The following is a 21,998-nucleotide window of genomic DNA, read 5'->3' as shown; positions in this document are numbered from 1 at the left end:
GACAAAATATAGAAAATTGAAATTTGAAAGCATGTCACTTCAATAAATAGACAACATCCAATTCAAGTGACGAATTGAAGCAACTAAATTTTTGTTAATAAACAATAAGCAAATCCTCTAGTACACTTCTTTAATTGTTATGCAAATTAGAAAATAAAATCTTTCAAAATATTACTATTTTTTCATAAAGAGAAGAACCAAATGAGAGTAACTTATGCAAGAAGCGTCTCATAGTCATAAAAAGATAAAAGGATATAACTTCTAAATATTCAGCACTTGGTTCTATACAAACATACCTCATCATATATAATGCCTCATCAGAAAAAGTTATTGTCTTCCTCAAGCATATGATGTAAGTCACAAATGGTGTGCCAAATAGATAACAACTAAGTGCATATAAAAGGCATATAGCTCAAAAATATTTTTTGTAAACTTACAAAGGCATGTAGCTGAAAATCAAGAATATCAAAGGCAATAATACAATCTAAAATAAAAAAAACACAAGCAAAACAAAATTTGAAGCCAAGACTACCAAGTACAATTCAAGTGCAATTCAAAGAAATAACACATTTTGTCTAAGCACAATTCATGCAGTGTACAATTATATAATAGGAACATATAACTTATCATAGCTCCATCACTATTAACATTATAGCTCCACCTTTTCTTAATCATGTAATCTGAATGTTAAAATTTAAAATTATAGTTCGATTCTTTTACCAAAACTTGAGATTGATTTCTATTTCTGATTTATAAATATATTTTGTAAAGATCTATAGCATTAAATTTAACTTTCAAATTATTCACATAGACATTCTATCAAGCAGTATACATGCATTAGTTTACACAGATAAGACTATACATACTAAACAACTAAGAAAAACTTCAAATCAATAACTACAAAAAAATCCTTTGAATTCATAAAACTATGAAATACGATTTCCCACATTTCCTGGGATCAAATTTGCAATATGAAACTCAGAAATAACAAATTCCAAAAACATTTAAACTAACTGAAGTGAAAACCCTAAGACACCTGCTCCAAAAGAATTTCGAATCAAACACAGCAATAGCTAATAGAATCATCATTGTCAACAGTAACCCTAAGAAGTATTTATCCTAATCCATCATTCACTTTCACATCAAAAAACAAATCTTAGTTAATATACACAGACACGGTACAGAAGTAGGTAGATTTAGGAATTTCAGAAGCAACTATAAATTTAAATAGAGTACCTATGAAATAGGCAACAATATCGTGTCATTAGAAGGTATGGACCAAACTTCTTGTCTTCGGTGATCAGTAACCCTGAACAATTATCAAATTAATGTAAATCCTACTGCCTAATCTGATAGAAGATCTTCACCTCTGTCATCACCAGATTGGAAGAGAAGTTCTTCATTGCCGCCATGATCAGAACCGAGTGAACGCTACAGCAGGGAACTTATAGAGCACAGAGGTGAAAATCATAGGGTGAAATCGTTCCACGACATCCACCTTCTTCCATATAGACCATAGCCTTTCTCGGTCTATGCGAGAGTTGTTGAGAGACATGAAATGCATTTCCTGAGAAAAAGAACGCGAACAATAGGGTGTTCAAAACCGATCCAATTCGAACAAAACCGATCAACCGAACCAAAAAATCGATAACCAAAAAAATCAAAAACTAAAAAAACCGAAAAAATGAAATTTTGCAATTTTTTGTTCGGTTCGGTTTGGTTTTTGGTTCTAACACTAAAAACCTGAACCAAACTGGTAAATACATATAACTATATAAGTTAGTCTTACCCCCACTCAACCTAAACCAACCCTAAAACACTTTATAGATACACTACTCTCTCTCTCACTCAGTCACTCACGCCGTAGAAACCAGAAAGCCAGAAACTCCTCTCTCACTCACACAGTCTCAGATTCCACTCCATTCTCCTCTCTCAATCCTAGTCCTCTCTGCCGCCGTCCGTTGAAGCCTCACGCCGTCCAGCAGCAACGTATGCTTCGTTGTAGTAAGTCAGCCTCCATCCATTCTCACTTCTCAGTGCCGTCGTGCTCTATCGCGGTTTGCCAGTTGTCCAGTCGTACAACATCCAGCCTCTCCGCCACCGTCCAGTCTCTCCGCCTCCATCGCTGCATCTTTCCTTCTCTTAGGGTTTTTTTATTTTTTCTTAATTCTGTTTTTAAATCCTTTTTATTTGTTATAATTTATTGTCATAATTCTATTTTTAATCTATCATTTGTTACTTGCTGATTTTTGTTAGGATTATTTGCTGATGGCTCTGATTGTTTAATTTCATGGTTTTTCTTTTTGTTGATTTTAATCTGATTATTTGTTAGGATTATTTGTTGATAGCTCTGATTGTTTAATTTCATTATTTTTGTTCTTGTTGATTTTAATCTGATTATTAGTTACGTGTAGTTTTTGTTGTAATTTTTATTCTTACCTCTGTTTTTATATAGCCAATTCTAACTGCTTAATTCTCTACTTTTTGTTCATTTTTTGTTCTATTCGGTTTTCTATGTATTCGTAAATGGGGTTCTTTTAATTTGGTTGTTTTATCCTTTTGGTGGGTTGAATTTTTAAGCTTCTATTGGCGACACGAAGATGAAGGGGTTGTGATCCTTAGAGTAATGGAAAATTGGGAATATATGATATACATAATTTGGAGGATTGGGCAAAAGAAACATATAATGGTGCAGATCCATACTTACACAACGCCAATCTTTCCTTTGATTTGTTGAACTTTGAACTATCTTAGTTATTCTATTGTATTATTGCAGACTATTTTTAGCTAGTTTGCTCCACTCTCAGCCCTCAATCTTGCTCATTTTCATGATTAATTGAACTTGATTTTTACTAAATAAGTTCCACTAATTTGTCATGAATGACACAGCCTTCATAGCAATTTTACTATTTTTTTATACTTCGGTCTTGGCTCTAACAGTTCTTGCAATTTTTAAACTTTTTTTTCTAAAATTAATTGAAAAACCGAACAAACTGAACCAAACCAAACCGATTTCAATTGGTTTGGTTTGGTTCGGATGGTCTCGATAAAAAACCGAATCAAACCGAACCGCAGTTTAATTAATTAATTGAATCGGATGACTTTTCTCTATAAAACCAAACCAAACCGCACCACGAACACCCATAACGAACATCACTTGAAATAAGAAGGGGAGTGAAAAGGGGTTTATAGGATATGGGGTAAGAAAGTGGAAAATAGGAAGGGCATAAAAAGTGAGTGAGGGTTAGGGATAACCTTTTTATCGGAAAAAGAATCCAATTGAGATTTTTCTATCACATCAATATTTTTTTACTCAATCAAAAATAAAATAATATACAAAAATAAAATAGAATAGTCAATATTATATTAATTATATAGAAGTAAATTGAATTTTATGACGAATTAAAGTTCAATCAGAAATGAATTAAATTTTAGTATTTAAAATGAATTAATAAAATTTTAGAATTGAATTGAAGTTTAGTATTTAGAATATTTATAAAATAAATTAAAATTTTATAACAAACCACTTCATCTTTTATTAATATAACATCATTTTTAAATACTATATATTTTTATTTATTAAACTATATGAAATAATTAAAATAGATCTAAAAATATTAAATTTAAAAGCCATTATTATTAATTAAGTTGAAGAAAAGGAAAAAAAAGACAATGAAGATACTTTATGAGAACGAAAAATATAACAACCAACTACTAAAAGGAACACAAACATACCCTTCTAAAAACAATTATAAAGGAAACAAAACTTTCGTATTAATAAAAGTTTAATTACGTAGCGGTCTCTATAGTTTTACCAGTATAGCGCCTCAATTAAAAAGAAAAAAAATATAAGGACCTAATTGAAAATTCAATAAAAATATAGGAAATGACAAAGTAATTAAACTTTGAATAAACCACTTATCAACTTATATATTTTGAAAAACTTCCTTGTAAACAGCGTTTGATGTCAAGTTGCAACATTCATCATCTTCATTAGCCAATAATATCTTCAATCTTAATCTTTTTGTCACTCTAGATATGGCAACATATAATTATCCATGAGAAAAAACAGGACGTCGTAGATAAATACCAACCAGAGATAAAGTTTATCCTTGAATCTTATTAATAGTCATTGCAAAACAAAGACTAACTGAAAACTGCCGACGCTGAAATTTGAATGGGATACTAGGATCATTCGGTACCAAATTCATCCGAGGAATAAAAACTTTGCCTCCAACGTTACTTTCAGAAACAACCTCAGCACCAATAATGTTATCTCTAAGATCTTGAACAAAGAGTCAAGTTCCATTACACAATCCATTTGCCTGATCAATGTTCCTTAGCAAAATAATAGGAGCACCTTTTTTCAATTTAAGAACATGTTTCGGTATTTCTGAACACGTAATCTGATTTAAAAACTTAGTTGTCAACCAATCAACTTCAATCCCATTTTGATAATCACTTTGACACACAGAGTTAGAACTTATAAACTTTTTCTGATCCAGAAATAGTATCAACAACAAAATTATTTATCTGCTGTACAATATCAACAGTAGGGGCAACTATGACACGTTCTTGGAAATACAAAGCATTGCCATGATTGATATGAATATCTGAATATATAGCTAAAACAATATCTTGAATAGGATTATCAGTCGAAGAAATAAGCAAATCACTTGGCATATCAACAATAATTTCATCCTCTTTTTGAACCCCACAAGAACCTTCACCAATTTTTAAAATTCAATCTGAGAATTCTTTAACCTCGTCAAAATTTGACACAAAAGAGTCACTTTGCAATCAAAAATTTTTTGTTAACCACATGACTTTAGAATATTTCCAAAGAATCGAAGAATTAATGAAGGCCATAACTATTTCAGCATGAGTCCCTTTTGGAATAACTGGTAACACTTGTCTACAATCACCAGCAAGAACAACAACCTTCCCACCAAAAGGAATATCACGAGCTGAAGGTGTATTCAAACTCATTAAATCTCGAAAGGTTCTGTCAACGGGTTGTGAATAGGGGTTGTGAATACATCACTGAGAGTCTCCTACATAATATCTTCATCTAAATCAATGAATGTATTTAGTTAAATAAATAAATAGATACCTAAACGAACAAAAGTATGTATCCAAAACAAAATAAATACAAATATAATCACATACCACAACTAATAAGACCGAGTTTAGCTGAACCATATATTTCTCTCTCTAATTGGAAACAAAAAAAAATTTTAAGATGTATGAACCCACGTAAAGATAGGCAATACATCATTAATTGAATAAACAGTAATAGACATAGGAATCAACTAACAATTTATTATTGTAGATGCCTCATCTTTTTTCCTCTCCGTTGCATGTTTTCTACTCTTTCTAGCAACTGTAAATATCTGACTAATGATATTGTTGGCTACAGAGTCAGGAAAAAGAATAAGCAACAAATAGAATAGGTTATTGCTAATAATTTTAGAATAGATAACACAAAAAAGGAAATATATGTTTTATCAATTTTTATAATATATACATTACTAAAATTACAGAAGTAACTATAACACTCACAAAGAGTAACACTAGAAGAAATATTATATATTACACACTTCAAAATTATGCAAATCAACAACACAAAGGGAAAAACAAAAAAAATATAAATTTAGTGCTCAAAACTAATTACATATCTTTAATTTCACTTGGTGCAAACACCAAATGATCGTTGACATCAACAAAGTTTGTGACTACATCATTGAAAGTGTCACACAACCAATGTATTTAGAGAAAAACAAACAAAGAAAATAAACATCAACCAATATATACCTAGATCTCAATAGAAGTTGTGGATATATCATTCAAATAATCATAAATGATACCTTCATGTAACTCAAGTAATATATTAACTAAATAAAAAGTTAGAAAATAATAAAATAAGAACAAAACTAAATTATTATTTATGATAACAAAAAAAAATATATTTTTCAAACTAACCATTTCTTAGTGCAAATGTCTTGTCTCTTTTTCTAAACATTGCAACTCTTCTATTATTTATAGCAATTATGAATGATTTATCCATGATATTGTTGTTGGACATAGAATTAATTCATATAAGTTTAATAGGAGAAGAAGTAAATAGAGAAGACAAAAGAAATAAATAGAAGAAATAACCTGACTACATAGTTTTATGTATGCAACCTACAATGCAAACTACATTGATATTATGAAAGAAGTTGAAAAAAAGCTCATTCAAAAATTTTGATACTTTTCAAGAATTTAATTTACCTTTTTTTTTAAACTATTATAGCTACTTTTTTTTTTATACTATCATAGCTACTCTAATATAGGATAAAAGAAGGATAATGGTAGGGGTAGTGAGAATTTAAATGAAAAAAAAGTGAAACACAAGAAAATAATTAAATAAATGTCACCAAATAAAATATAGGTCCAAGAGTGAAACACAACCAAATAAATTAAAAATTAAGAATATGATAACATAAAGCAATGAGAGCTACGCATTTTATTGAATTTCACAAACACAGTCTACAAACATAAAGAACTACGTACTTAACTTTGCCTATAGGCTAATGATCTAATGTCCACATCCTAGTAATTGATGCAAACATCTAAGCAATTGATGCATTACATAAGCAATAAGACCAACCAAAAGGTACACCCCAAAATTCAAATATCAACTCCTATTACATGGACACAACCAGGAGACTTTATATTGTTACAAAAAAAGTGCACACTAATTGTACAACCCATATCTATTGCCCTATATAAGTCCTAATCAGTAGCTTTAGGTAGGTAAATGACATGAAGACCCATGTCACTTAACCCCTTGTATAGATGTAGTATCATCCTCAACGAATTCAACAAACTCAATCTTCAAGCACCTTCTCAACTTCTTCAACAGAGCTTTTTTCCTTTTGTTCATCCTCAATATAGCCTTCTCAAAGTCCAATAACATACTTCTAATTTAAAAAATTCAAAATAATTGAAACCAAATTTAGCACATCAATAAATAATTATGAAAATATATATCATATTCCCAATGAATACTACTTCTAATTTAAATACAGCCTTCTCTAACCTCTTTACTTTCAACGATTTGATCATACAAATTCTCGAAATCATCACCTTCCTGATATTTGGTGACCTCAGATATCTAGTGAAAGATATTTGCACCTGCAACTAAGGAGCCAATAAGTGATAAGTAATCTCCTCCATAGACCCTAGGCTAACAGCAATAGATACACAAATAGATATATGCAGTAAACAGCCGCCCCTATCAGTTATCCTCTATATAAAAGTAAGCTAACATCAATAGATATGAGCAAGAAAGAGGATCGGATGACAAGAGGAGAGATGAGAAAGATAAGAAAAACACGAGGTAACACACAGAGAAAAGTGAGAACCAAAATAAAAAGAAAACCTATGCGTAGCAGGAGTGGTAGACTTAGATGATGACACCTATATTAGGCTTCCTATATAATTAGATTTCCAATGAAAAATATATCATATTCCCAATGAAGATACACACAAATTAATTATCTATGTAGTTAAATACCCAAGAAGAAAGTGGCCATCAATAAAGTTCAAAAATTGTGCTAAAGAAAAAAAAATGCAATCAAGGAATGAAGATATAAAAAGAAAGTAACAAATAAAGATAAATTTTTTATTAATTTTATTTTAAAAAATATAGCAAAAGAATCAAACATTCAAACTTCACAGAAAAAAAGTGGCATGAACATCTCAACTAACTGATCAATCCCATAATCCCAAACTCGGAGAGTTCAAAAAAATCATCGGACTCATCTCAAAAGTTGTAGTATTTGATTCTCAAAAAAAAAAAATCATTACTCAACAAAAAAAAACCACAAAGAAGAATGGAAAAATAAAGTTTGAATTAATCTTTTCACAACTATATCAAAATTTTCAGCCAAAACTATTTATGACTACAAATCAATACAATAAAAAGTAATAACACAAATAGAAATCAAAACAAAAAAATATAAAAAAAGAACATGTAGTTCATATGTATTTACTCAAAACAGGTTAAGTAAAATTCCAATAAAACACATTTCATCAATAAATATAATCATTTACCAAAAGATTACAATTAAAATGTAAATTGATGTAGATTTAGAAGAAAATGAAAAGGCACCTGTAAAACAGATGGATAATAACAACAACCCAACAAAAAATACACGTTTAACACATCACAGATGAAAAAACAGCAAATTTAATAAAAAAAATCATAAGTCAGTTCAAAATTCTAAAAAATGATTCTTCTTTTTTTCTAAACCAAGCAGCAAAATATTTTTATTTTAAAGACAAAATTCTTAACCAAAGCAAAGCTAAAGTCAATTATACATAAGAATTGATAAAACTAATAACATTTGTCACATCTTAAAGCCTAATTTATCTTGCAATATTAATATTAAAGAAAGCATAAGAGATCCTAGTAGCTCAAGGCGTGAAATCGAGAAAGGAAAAAGAGAAACCCTAAAAATAGAACCTTTCATAAAAGAATACAAAGGAGATACTGAAAAGGAGATAGTAAATCATGTCTCTAAAAGAATCAGTTACTAAATCTCAGTCAATAATTTATTCAAAATATATGTTCTACAGAAGTTATGTGAAAATTAAAACCAAGATTTTGAAACATGCTGAAAATACATCTTGAAAAATATAATAGTAGAGTCACTCTCAAATTAAAAGAATATAAAACTACTATTAGAAAAATTTAAAATACATAAGGCAATAACCCATCAATAAAATGCCAACTTCAAAAAGATAGGAAGAAGACCGAAACAAAAAGCATTGTAAGAACGAAAGCAGTAGAGTTAGTTCATGTGTATTTACTCAAAACACATCGAATAAAATCATAAGAGAACACAACAGATTAATAAGCATAACCATATACCAAAAGGATTGCAGCTAAAGTAACAGTAAATTCATATAGATTTAGAAGAAGATGAAAAGGCACCTATAAAACAAATTGACAGTAATAATGAACTAACCAAATATTACACGTTTAACACATCACAGATGGAAAAACAAATTTAAAAAATATTATTCTTCCCTTTTTCTAAAACCAAGCAGCAATGTATTTTTAAGATAAAATCCTTAAGCAAAGCAAAGCTAAAGTCAATTATTCACAAGATAATGATACAGATCTATCATGACATCAATCTCTTTTTTCTCAGGTCACGATAAAGACACAAATCTGAAGAGATCACATAAACAGTTAAAATCAAGACCTTTACCAAAGTAGAGGCCTTACCGTCTCCGCCCTTCCAATCCTCGAAAAGAGTATCATCCAACAAACCAATGCATTAAAAAAATAAATAACAATTTAAAAAAGTTAGAATTAAAAAAGAAACCTTTCTATTAAACACCTAGGGAGTGCCATTTGATATCAGTGAGATAAACTTATATTGGGCCATTGTCAACACCTTTCAATCATCTCAATGAAGATTTTTCTGAGATCTTTTTTCATAGTCCTATGTAGATACTGTTTTTGCAACGTTACCTGATCTTAAATCTGTCACTCCTCACCATCTGCGGCCAACAACAAACATTAAAACAAACCATATGAACATCATGCTCAGAAACGAAAGTACAAACAACAATAACAGATTCCAAAAACACTTAACTTACAGAGCCTCACACTTCTCCCACTGCAAAGACACAAATAATAACTACCAATGAGAAATCACATTCCAAAATCAACACATTCATTACATTCTAAATCTAAAACTCTTAGTAATTTGTAGTTCATTCCAACCCATCATTCACCTCCAAATAAAAAAAAAAGAATCTCAATCAGTTGGCAAAGATACCGTGTAGATGTATCTAGAATTGTGATTTTCAGAAACAGCTAGAAATCTAAATGGAGCACCCGTGATTATGCTTATCAGGGGCTCTACTATGTACAAACCCTGGTAGCTTTGCATAGATTGGGAGTATCCAAAAATGAGAAAACCTGTATTTAAGGGGTAGGCATGAGTGGATAATTTTAAAACCATTAACATCTCAAATTGACTTAAAAATGAGGGGCATACCATATGCAATAAATCCTCCGTGAGATCCATTTTAATCCTTTGATCTACTTTTGCTACGTCAGATTCATCGCATTCACCTTTGCCCTCTCCCTCATAGCTAGAATCAAATCCATCTTCCCCATGTCACTATGCTTGGACCAAAACATTCCATCAGCAAGCCAATAAACAAAAATCATACAACTTGAGCTTATAATTTCCAACAATGTTAACTTTAAAAGCAAAAAACAAAAATCTCACTTGAAATGATGAAGAAATTTGGTGCGCTTGCGGTGAGAGGAACCAGAACTGCTGCTACCTTCTCCGCTGGGGCGCCCGCGAGCGTAGGGTACGGGTTTCACGGCATCATCACTCAATATGAAGTAGTGGTTCTTGAAATTGTCGTTTTGGGACAAAACGACTTCGCGGATAATACCTGAAACAAAATAAAAAAAACTCTAAGAGGAAGTAGGCCATATAGAGAAAGAGAACACACCAGCCAGAAGTCACACTCACTGCCTCAGAAGGAGAACTCCCTTCCCGTCGAGCCCTCCTCGACCCCGTTATGGTTTATCTCGCCTCTTTGACTCCACATCGCCCTCTTTCTCTGCTCATTTCATTGTTGCTACGTTTGGGAGGGATATAGAGAACTTTGAGGCATTAGGGTTTCGAAGAGAGAGAGAGTGATTATACGGAAGATCAATGAACCAAGCCTTATCCTTTGTTTTTTATTCCAAAAAACTAAGGAGACGACACGTATACATTTTGAGCTCCAAAGAGCTAAGGAAGCAACATGTGGCTGAATAACCCATGCTCTTTATACTATTAGAAGATTATGGATGTTATGTATATGAACTTATTAATGTTATGCGGATCAGCTTAGTTAGTATAGTATAATTTTAAATGCATATAAAAACACAAAAAAATTAAATCAGTTTATTATCATACCTCATCAAAGCTAGTGTGTTCATATTCTCAAAAATTGGTTGATTGGCAACAATCTCATCGGGTGAGTCCATATGTTGTTCAAATTATTCTTTAACTCCTTCTGACACAGGTACCGTATTAAGGTCAAATTCAAATGTCATATTATTTGCAATGATAAAGACGACTTCTTATAAATTTTCTTGGCTTATCCCAATTGTGTTTGTGATCTAGAGTTGTGATTTTTGGCCTCTTAGAGAGTATACGGCCTTTATGATTCTTCTAACAATGATAAACCTATTAAATAAGGCTTTTACATTTGCTAACTCCTCGAATGATAATAAATGAAATAAATAAAGGAATTAAAAATCAATTACAATTAAAGTTATTTAATGAATATTATTATTATAGTTTTTTATTATTATTTGTATTTATTATTTTTTAAATATAAAATTCAAATTATAAAAGAGAATATTAAGTAGTAATTATAAAAATGTCTAATAATTAGGGATATAATATTATAATTAATATCATTAATAAGTGGGACTAATTAGAGTATAATAAGTGAATTGATAGGAATGTGAGATAAAAAATCAAAATGTTATTAAGTTATATAAATGAAGTAAATTTTAAAAAAATTTTACTAGTTATGTTCTGAAAATTTTTTGTTAGTAAACTTTTTTCATCAACAAATGAAATCATGATTGTATATTTTTTTCTTTAAAATGAAATCTTAAAATTATAGCTGTTTGTAAAATTTTTCTCTTGATATTTGCTTGTTAATAAGGGTAAAATTTTTTTATAATTCTACTACGTAATCAATAAGAATTTTACCAATTTCTGTCAACTCTTATTTATAATTGTATTTAATGAAAATGTCTTTGTAGATGTGTTTAATGAAAATGTCTTTTTTATGACTGTGTCTAATAAAAGTGTCTTTGCAGATGTATCTCCTGGATGTATCAATGCTAATTGTAATTAAAATATAATAATTAATTATTATTGGCAAAGACACTTTCATAATAAGCCAAGAAAAATATTTTTATTAAATAAATAGGGGTGAGCACGGGTCGGGTTGGTTCGGATTTAAGGTTAATTAAAACCGAACCAATTGAATTGTAATTAGTTCGGTTTGGTTCGAATTTGTATTTTTTTGTGTGTGTATCCGAACCAAAACAACAGGTAATTGGATATCGATGAAACAGAAATTCATAAAAAAAAATAAAAAAATAAAATTTTTATCTTAAAAATTCTGTAAGGACAATAAACATGTAATATTAATAGAAATAATCCAGACAAGTTAAATACCAAATACATTAAAAACTAAATACAATAAAATTCAAATATATTAAACACTATAGACATTAAAATCCAAACATATTAAAAGGCATATATATATATATATATATATATATATATTAAATTTTTAGCTTTTTATTTAATTAATATATAGTCAGGTCTATGAGTTGGTTCGAATTTTGCACAGCTAGAACCGTTATTCGAATTAATTACTAGAGATAGTCATTGATTTAGTTTGGATTGGACCCGATTACTCATTGGTTTTAGAACCAATTTAATTGGTTCGATTCGGGTTTAGACAGGTAATCGAGTACTTATAATCTATGTTTACCCCTAACAAGTTGACAGATAATATATCGGTATCCTATATTTTTCTAATTTTTTATTGGTGAAAATTTCTTCGAGTAAAAAATTCGCCGACAATTACTATGCAGTATGCAAGTATGTTCTCTTTCTCTCTCCTCTAAAAAATTTAGATTTAATAATAAAATATATTTTTTTTATGTTTATCTGCTGCAAATTGCTGATTGTCATGTGTATTAATGATATCTACTTAATATACTAAAATTGGATTTTTCTCTAACTAATGAAGGTGAGGTGTCGATCTCTCATGATTCTGTTTTTCCTCCAAAATAAATACAATCTTTTCTATTCTAAATTATTTTATATAAAATATATTTATTATAATTATATTATAATTAATATTTAATAAATAATACATAATTATACTAATTTAGGAACATATCTTCATTATAATTATATCAAATTAATATTTAATGCATTATTAAATTACTTATTAATTGTCAATTAAAAATACTTTTAATAATAATAATAATAATAATAATAATAATAATAATAATAATAATAATAATGGCACCGGTTGTGATAATCATGAGAAGAATATTTGATTCTAATCATAAAATGATCAAATCTTATGATATTAATAACGCACGTTGATTTTAAATATTTTTAGTAATTTTAATTATATTAATTTTAAAAATATTGATATAATTAATTCTTATTCATTATCCAATAATAATAATAATAATAATAATAATAATAATAATAATAATAATAATGGCACCGGTTATTAATAACCAATTTATATTTCTCTAAATAAATTTATTTTAAAAAAATATCTTTATTATAATTATATTACAATATTATAATTAATATTTAATGAATAATACACAATTATACTAATTTAAGAAAATATCTTTATTATCTATCTGTTCTATTATATAAAAATCAAATTTTTGCACTTAATAACAGAACTCATGCGACATGCTCTTAAGGTGTTTCCTGATTTATTTCATTTAATTCATTAAAGCAAATCAATTATAATTAATTAATTATATCAATTAATTAATTTGATTAGACATTCAAATTTCACCATTTATTATAATTAATTATATTAATTAATTAATTTAGTTAATTATATTAATTATTTGATTTGATTGGAGTAAATATCGAATTATTTAATAAATAATAATATGATAACGAAATATATGAATTAATTTAATTAGTTTATTTTTCTCAATACCCTCTATTTATACAAGATCAATACCCTCTATCAAGTTGGTTCGAATTAGTGTGTGCGTGTGTTTGTATATAATTCAAACCAACCTGGTTCGAATTATGTAGAAATGGAATTCGAATCAGGCTGGTTCGAACTACATATAAATGTGCATTGGTGGATTCATGAAGCAGATTTTGGTTTGGCGAATTTGTGTAAAATTTTGCTTTCTTTGACTTATTTGAGTTTTTTACCCATAAGTTCGATTTGTATTTGTATTTTTTTTTATTTTAACATTTTATAATTTTAAAAATTCATAAAAAACTAAAAATAATAAAATAATAATAATAATAATATTAATAATAATAAATAAATCTCTAATCTTTTATCATAAAAATAAATAAATTTTTACCAAATTAAAATACAAATAAATTCTTAACCTTCGTAAATAATTAAAAAGTACATAGGTTTTTCTAACAATGATTTGAATTCGGTACGAAAACATTTATGTGTATTTAAAAAAATCAAAAGCTTATTTGAAATTAAATTTAATAAGAAACTCATTTGAATATGAAATAAAAAATCAGAAACTTATTTATTATTTTATCAAATTATGAATATTTAATTCCTAATGTGAGTGCTAACATGAAATTTAATTTGGGTCCCCAGGTTCTTACCGAACAAGAGCTTTGTGACAAAATAATAAGAATCTCACAAAAGATCACAGTATCAAGACACATATTTGTCGCACAACATTTCAAAGCTCCATTACAATCGCATTGAAGGAGGATCTAGAAGCAATAAAATTGAAAAAACATACTTAACAAAAGCATTATCTTCTGCACAATCACATGAATCTGAACCACAAGCTCCTGAATCACTAAATATTTTAGAGTCTATTAAAAAGAGACTCGTTATATTTCTCCAGTTTTGCAGATTTTATACATTCCTTTGCCTGGTTAGTTTTATTTTTAATTCATATACTAATACTCTAATATTTCATGGTAGCGGTATAAATGGATACGAAGAATTTGATTAAATTTAACCTGATCCGATTATATTAAATATTATATTTAATAATTAATCGAGTCTAAATTAAATGGGTAAAATTTAATTATATTGATTTGGATATAGGATTTAGGGTCATAGAACTAAATTTATCTAATTATATTAAAGAAAATTAAAAAATATAGTGTTTATCATCTTCATCCCTTTTTTTATTGTAGTGTTATATAATTTTTTTCGTTTTTTTATTTTTCCATTTTTTTACAAATTTAATTTTAATAATCAAATCCAAATTTGATCGGTTCAAGTTCAATTACAAAAACACACTACTCAGTTCAATTCGAACCAATCAGACTTAATTGGTTCAATTTTTAAATTTGATCCAACTTGACTCGATTACATCCTACTTAATGGTGTGTTGAACTAGACATTGTTAAAATTTATATAAATTAATTTTAACTTTTAACATTGATTTTACTTTTTAACCAAATACGCCCTAAATAAAAATTATTAATCATCATCAATTGCTCATTTTGTTTATTTTGAACAGATACCAGTAGGACTTTTTTCATCATTTTTTGCTGTGGATAATTTTTCGGAAGTATCTCCAGTATTATCTTTAAGGAAAAGTATATAGAACTAAGAGATTACCAACAAAAAACTAAACAAAATCACATTAATTTATATTAATAATTAATTAATTTTAAATTTTTTAAATTCAAAATTTAAAAAATTTAAAATTGATTAAGTAAACATAATTAAAACCTATAAAAATCTTCATCTTCTCTCTCACATTAACCTACCCACCTTCAACAATCACACACACAGACCCTTCTTTCACCATCAGGCCCTCTCCGCCTCCCCACCGCGATTCACTCCTCTTCTATCACCAACATCTGACTCGTCGAATTTGCCACCATCAACAAGAACCACTTCCCTTTCATAAACTAGATGTGTTACCGGAACTGCCGTTGCAGTTGGAGGTGAACCGTTTCGGGAAGCAATACTTGCACTTCACAGTTGCAAACATTAGGTGAGAGAACAAAGCTAAACCAACAAAAAACTTGCATCTTTCACCTTCTAATCATAAGTCGAATAAGCCCTTTGTTTCTTTTCTTTCGTTATAGAAAGGGGAAAAAAAGACAACTTACATCAACAATCTTTACAATTGGAGATTCTTTGAAAGTCTTAAACTATGGGAATTGAGCTCCTCCAACAGATGAGAAGGCGCGGCCAAAATAATCAGCAAATCGCATCAACAAAATGTCTTCCTGATATTCATATGAAGCCTGCACGCACATTCAAATTTCCACAAATCACAATTTAGATTAATTTCAAATTACACACTTGATCTTAGTCAAAAGAAGTCTTTAAAAAATTACAGAAATATAAAAAAAATATTCATTTAATATGAAAAAAATATCCTAATACTTAACAAGAGAAATATCTAATTATATTTTAGCAAAAATAATTAAATATCTATAAAATTTAAAAAAAAATTATGAAATTTTTAAAAAAAATAGAGACATTTATATTTGTAATACAAAAAAATTTGAAAAATATATAAAAGAACATCTATTTAGTATGAAAAAAAAAACATTCTGATACTTAGCAAAAGAAACATACATATATATTAACTCGTAGAAATTTTGGATTCACCTAGAAGTATTTGGCTGGTTTTTGGCTAATACCCTTTTGCTTCCCTAGCATTGTTCTATTTTTAAAAGGAGTCTTGCAAGTGAGCTCTAACAATTTTGGTAATTTGTTTAGAGAAAATTCCACTCCCCTCTCCTGCGAGATGCTAAAATGACACTCCCCTCCCCTCTATTTTATAAATATACATTCTCCTCCCTTCTAACTTTTAAAAAACCTCATCTTTAATCCATTTAAAATTTTTTGTGTTAATTAATATTAACTTTATCAATTTTTTAAGAAAAAATAAATTATTTTTTGAAAAAATACCTATTAGTAAAAATTTTATTTTTTATTATTAAATTTTACTTACCAAAATACCCTTTTAATAAATTATTTTTTATTGATTAAATTGTATTTTATTAAAATACTTTTAAAAAAATTAATAATTAAATTATTTTTTTTAAGATACCTACCCTTCAATAATTTTTTAATTATTAATTGTGATTTTATCAAAATTTTTGTTAACAATTATTTTTATATTTTATTATTAATTTTTTTATATCAATATATATTATTTTAATATTAAATAAAAAAATCTTACTACTGTTAATATATATATATATATATATATATATATATATATATATAATAATTAATATATATTGATATTAAAAAATAATTTTATTAAAATTTTTTATTTAATATTAAAATAATATATATAGATATCGAAAAATTAATAGTAAAATATAAAAAAATTGTTAACGAAAATTTTGGTAAAATTATAATTTAATAATTAAAAAATTATTGAAGGGTATTTTAGAAAAAAATTATATAATTATTAAATTTTTTTTAAAAATACAATTTAATCAATAAAAGAATAATTTATTAAAAGATATTTTGGTAAGCAAAATTTAATGATAAAAAATAAAATTTTTACTAATGGGTATTTTTTAAAAAAATAATTTATTTTTTCTTAAAAAATAGATAAAGTTAACATTAGTTAACACAAAAAGTTTAAAATGGATTAAAGATGAGGTTTTTTAAAAGTTAAAATGGAGGGGAATGCACATTTATAAAATAGAAGGGAGGGGAGTGTCATTTTAGCATCTCGCAGGGAGGGGAGTGTAATTTTCTCTAATTAATATAAATTCTAAAATCACGGTTGTATTTTAACTAATTTCATAAAAGATATTATTATAAATAAGTAGAAAAAGAAAGAAATTAATGGTACATTACTTGCATTTTTTTAACATAAAAAAGTGCTAATTTACATTTTAATATAAAAGTAATAGTTTTATAAAAATTTCAAAGCTTATTTTAAGAGATAAATATTTTATACAATAATTACACATTTCAAGTATGTTTGTACTTCTTGATTTTAGGTTTATTAGAAATTTCAAACTAATTATTTATATTTAGTTATTGTATGAATTGATTTAGAAAATGTATTATTTATTAAGGTATAATTATTCTTTGATATAACATTTGGTCTTGTTCGAAGTTTTCAAAGTTTCATATTTAATTTTTTTTTTTTTTTGGTTAACTCATATTTAATTAACTTTGTGTAACGATAACATCTCTGCTCAACCCAAGTTGCCACCATCACCACAAAACTTATCCTCTGTTTTTCATGTTCTGCCTAGAAAAGAAATTGTTTTTTTTTTCCCTATTTTAGAAGGTGTAATTTCACTATTTTGAAAGAGTTTAACAAGAGAGTTGTTGTAAAATAAATAAAATGTGTACTAAATATAAAATAAAGATGTGTAAATAGAAGACTCTAATATTAATATAATTAGCTCAATAACAATAATTATATATGTATTTACTAATATATATATATATATATATATATATATATATGAGAAGTATTTAAATTAGAATGTAAAGAGAGAGAATAATTATTGTTATTGCTCTGTGTAAATACAAGTGAGACTTCACCTATTTATATAGGTGACAAGCCTTTGTTTTCAACCTTCATTAACTTTTAATTTGTCTTGAAAAGAGATTTCTTTGCATGGGAAAGATTAGCCACCCAATTGATAAATGGGCATTCATTTCATTCTTATCCCAACACTCCCCTTGGATGCCCATTTAGGATTATTGCCTCATTACCCAATGGAAAAAAATCTTAGTGAAGGAAAAAGAGTACAATATCCTTTGTGATGGGAACTACCTCATTAAAAACCTTGTCAAAAAAACCCAATGGGAAAAAACCTGACCAAGGAAAAAAGAGTACAACCTCTTCCTCTTGTCGACATCATTTAATGTCTCGAAATCGGCGCATCCCAATCTCATGTACCAATCTTTCAAAGAAGGATTTGGGGAGTGACTTTGTGAATAAATCTGCCAAATTGTCACTTGAACGGATCTGTTGGATATCAATAGTCCCTTGATTTTGAAGATCATGAGTGAAGAAGAATTTGGGAGAAATATGCTTTGTTCTATCACCTTTCATGTATCCACCCTTAAGTTGAGCAATGTATGCTGTATTATCTTCAAACAGGACAGTTGGAGCTATCTTATGATCAATCAGTCCACATGATGACAGAATATATTGGATCAAACTTCTGAGCCAAAAACACTCGCGACTAGCTTCATGTATCGCTAGTATTTCGGCATGATTAGAGGATGTTGCAGCAATCGTCTGTTTCGTGGACCTCCAAAATATAGCTGTTCCACCATATGTGAACAGGTATCCTATTTGAGATCTCCCTTTATGTGGATCAGACAAATATCCAGCATCTGCATAGCCAACTAGTTGTGACTTGGATACATAGGGATAGAACAATTCCATATCAACCGTTCCATGAAGATATCGAAAAATTTGTTTGATTCCACTCCAATGTCTTCTGGTTGGAGAGGAACTATATCTTGCTAGTAAATTCACAGCAAATGATATATCAGGTCATGTATTATTAGCAAGATACATTAATGCTCCAATGGCACTAAAATATGGTACTTCAGGACCAAGGATATCTTCATTTTCTTTTTTAGGATGGAATTGATCATTTTCCACATACAAAGATCTTACGATCATTGGGGTACTCAAGGGATGTGACTTATCCATATAAAATCTTTTCAAGATCCTCTTTGTGTATATTGTTTGATGAATAAAGATCCAATTTTTTATATGCTCGATCTGCAGGCCGAGACAAAATTTAGTCTTTCCAAGATCTTTCATCTCAAACTCTTCTTTTAGAGTTTTTATAATTGTTGGAATCTCTTCAGGAGTTCCAATGATATTTAAATCATCAACGTACACAGCAATTATAATGAACCTAGATGTAAATTTCCTTATGAAAACACATGGATAGATATCATCATTTTTGAATCCATTTTTGGCCAGATACTCAGTAAGACGATTATACCATATTCGTCCAGATTGCTTTAGACCATATAAAGATCTTTGCAATTTGTCTGAGTAAAACCCTTGCGAATATTCATTGGATGGTTTAGATATCTTTAGTCTTTCAGGGACTTTCATATAGATATTCCGATCTAATGAGCCGTATAAGTAGGCTGTTACCATATCCATTAAATGCATATGCAGTTTATGATATGCAGATAAACTGACCAAATAATGCAATGTTGTCGCATCCACTACATGGGAATACGTTTCTTCATAATCTATACCGGGCCTTTGTGAAAAAACGTTAGGGACCAAAACAATACTTATCCCTTATCGTTATTACTGTGTGTAAACGATAACTTTTAATTTGTCTTGAAAAGAGATTTCTTTGTATGGAAAAGATTAGCCGCCCAATTGATAAATGGGCATTCATTTCATTCTTATCCCAACAAGAATCATGTTTTTTCTAGTAATTTTTTGAAATTATTATTTTTTATTTTAAATCTTAAAATTCAAATTTTACATCTTAAATACTAAATAGTCACAAAAAAAAATCTTAAATCTTAAATTCTAATCTTTAATCCTTTAAAAATAAAAGTTAAAAAATAATTTTATAATAAAAAATTAACTAATATATATTAACTAATTAAAAATTGATTCATGTATTTAATTCTTTTTGAAATAGTTTAATAATCTACTCAGTTTTTTTTTTCCATGTTTCAGTATATAGTAGCTATCTTCTTCACGTCTCAATTTGTTATGGGAGTGAATCAATTATCTGATGTGGAAATAGACAAGGTATGCACTTCTTACTAAAAGTCAACACTTGGATTTTCATTAATTGTTTTGGTTAAAATAGATAATTCAACCTTTATTATTGCTTATTGCTTATTATTGCCTGTTGCTTTTGCATATTTTGTTTTGTTATTATATCTTTTTACCTTTCTTATAATTTTTTTTGTAGATTAATAAACCAGATCTTCCTTTGGCATCCGGAGAATATTCCTTCATATTTGGAGTTATAATTTTGGCATCGTCTCTACTTACGGTATCTCATATAGAATGATCACTTTTAACAACTTTAATTATTTTTTTGTTATTTTTATAACGGCATCTTTATACGAAGATAATATTATTAATTATTAAATAATTTTATAATTTTTTATTAAATATATTTGACTAAATTATTTAACCAATCATAATATCATATTTATACGGAAATATTTTTATTTAAAAAATTCTATGCACAAGAAAGTGGCTAGTTCCACTTTGTTATTGAAAAACATTACGTAGAGAAAGCTTATTCTTTGTGTTTTTTTGTGCAGGGCAGGAAAAAAAATATTATATCTTTAAGACACAAGTTAGTTTTTTTTTCAAAGTTAAGAATAAGTCTTAAATCCGCGACCTGTAGGTAAATATGAAGAGATTATGTCATATGAGTTATAGCTCGTTGGCAAGATACAAGTTAATTAACTTTTTATTTAAATTGTTTTTATTTTGTGTTCTGCTTATAATTAAAATAAGTAATCTTGTTACTTTAGAAGTGTCAAATTCAAGATGGATTAAAATCGATTAAAACAAAAATAAAAAATAAAGATAATAAAGCCATGATTAGGCCCATTATTTTGTATGTTAATTTAAGGGCATTGGCTTGTGATTTTAATATTTTCAAGTATAACATATTTATATAACAGAAACTAGATTATTGACATGTTTGTAACTCTTTATATCTAGCCTTTATTAAGATGGAAGAGATCTATAATCCTCACATCACTATCTAATGCAATTGCTATGTTGACATCATTTCATATAGGACCTTTTCTTCACATGAAGGTATTGTGTCTTACTAAACTACTTAACTACAATATTTAATTATTAGATTACTCTCCCAGTCTTTATAATTTCGTTAATTTTTATATGGTTTTAAAAAAAATTACATTATTTAGTTTCCTATCATGCAATTTTCATGAAGTCTAATGCATTTTAATTTTTTTTGGATTTCAAATACACGTGATAATTTTCAGACTTTTGTGCTAAAAAAGGCCGCTACCTTTCCAAGATCTATGATTCTTGGTTGTTTGGTCATAGGTTTATTCTACACAATAATAACAATAACAAAGGTAAAATTTTCAACTTTTTTAAAAGAAATATTAATTTTTAGGTAAATTCTATCCAACCCCCTCTAAAATAACATATAAATTATCCTTTATGATGTGTCACATTTTAATTGGTC

General features: G+C 27.9%; 1 long non-coding RNA gene and 1 pseudogene across 1 annotated transcript; one reads left to right on the top strand and one right to left on the bottom strand.

Annotated features, from left to right (window-relative positions):
- Nucleotides 1-6,491: 6,491 nt before the first annotated feature.
- Nucleotides 6,492-10,642, bottom strand: LOC110266034 (uncharacterized). The gene is made up of 6 exons (XR_015896865.1): nt 10,554-10,642; nt 10,299-10,473; nt 10,062-10,187; nt 9,381-9,982; nt 7,085-7,185; nt 6,492-6,965 (listed from the first exon to the last, which is right to left on the bottom strand). It is a non-coding gene; the product is annotated as an uncharacterized LOC110266034 (long non-coding RNA).
- Nucleotides 10,643-13,906: 3,264 nt separating this feature from the next.
- Nucleotides 13,907-21,998, top strand: part of LOC107613083 (naringenin 8-dimethylallyltransferase 1, chloroplastic-like) — a 66,417-nt pseudogene continuing 58,325 nt past the window's right edge.

Source organism: Arachis ipaensis, chromosome B8 (genome assembly GCF_059453495.1).
Source record: "Arachis ipaensis isolate K30076 ecotype BB chromosome B8, ASM5945349v1, whole genome shotgun sequence".
Lineage (NCBI taxonomy): Eukaryota > Viridiplantae > Streptophyta > Magnoliopsida > Fabales > Fabaceae > Arachis > Arachis ipaensis.
Note: the sequence above shows the minus strand (reverse complement) of the source record. Positions and strands in the feature narration are given on the sequence as shown.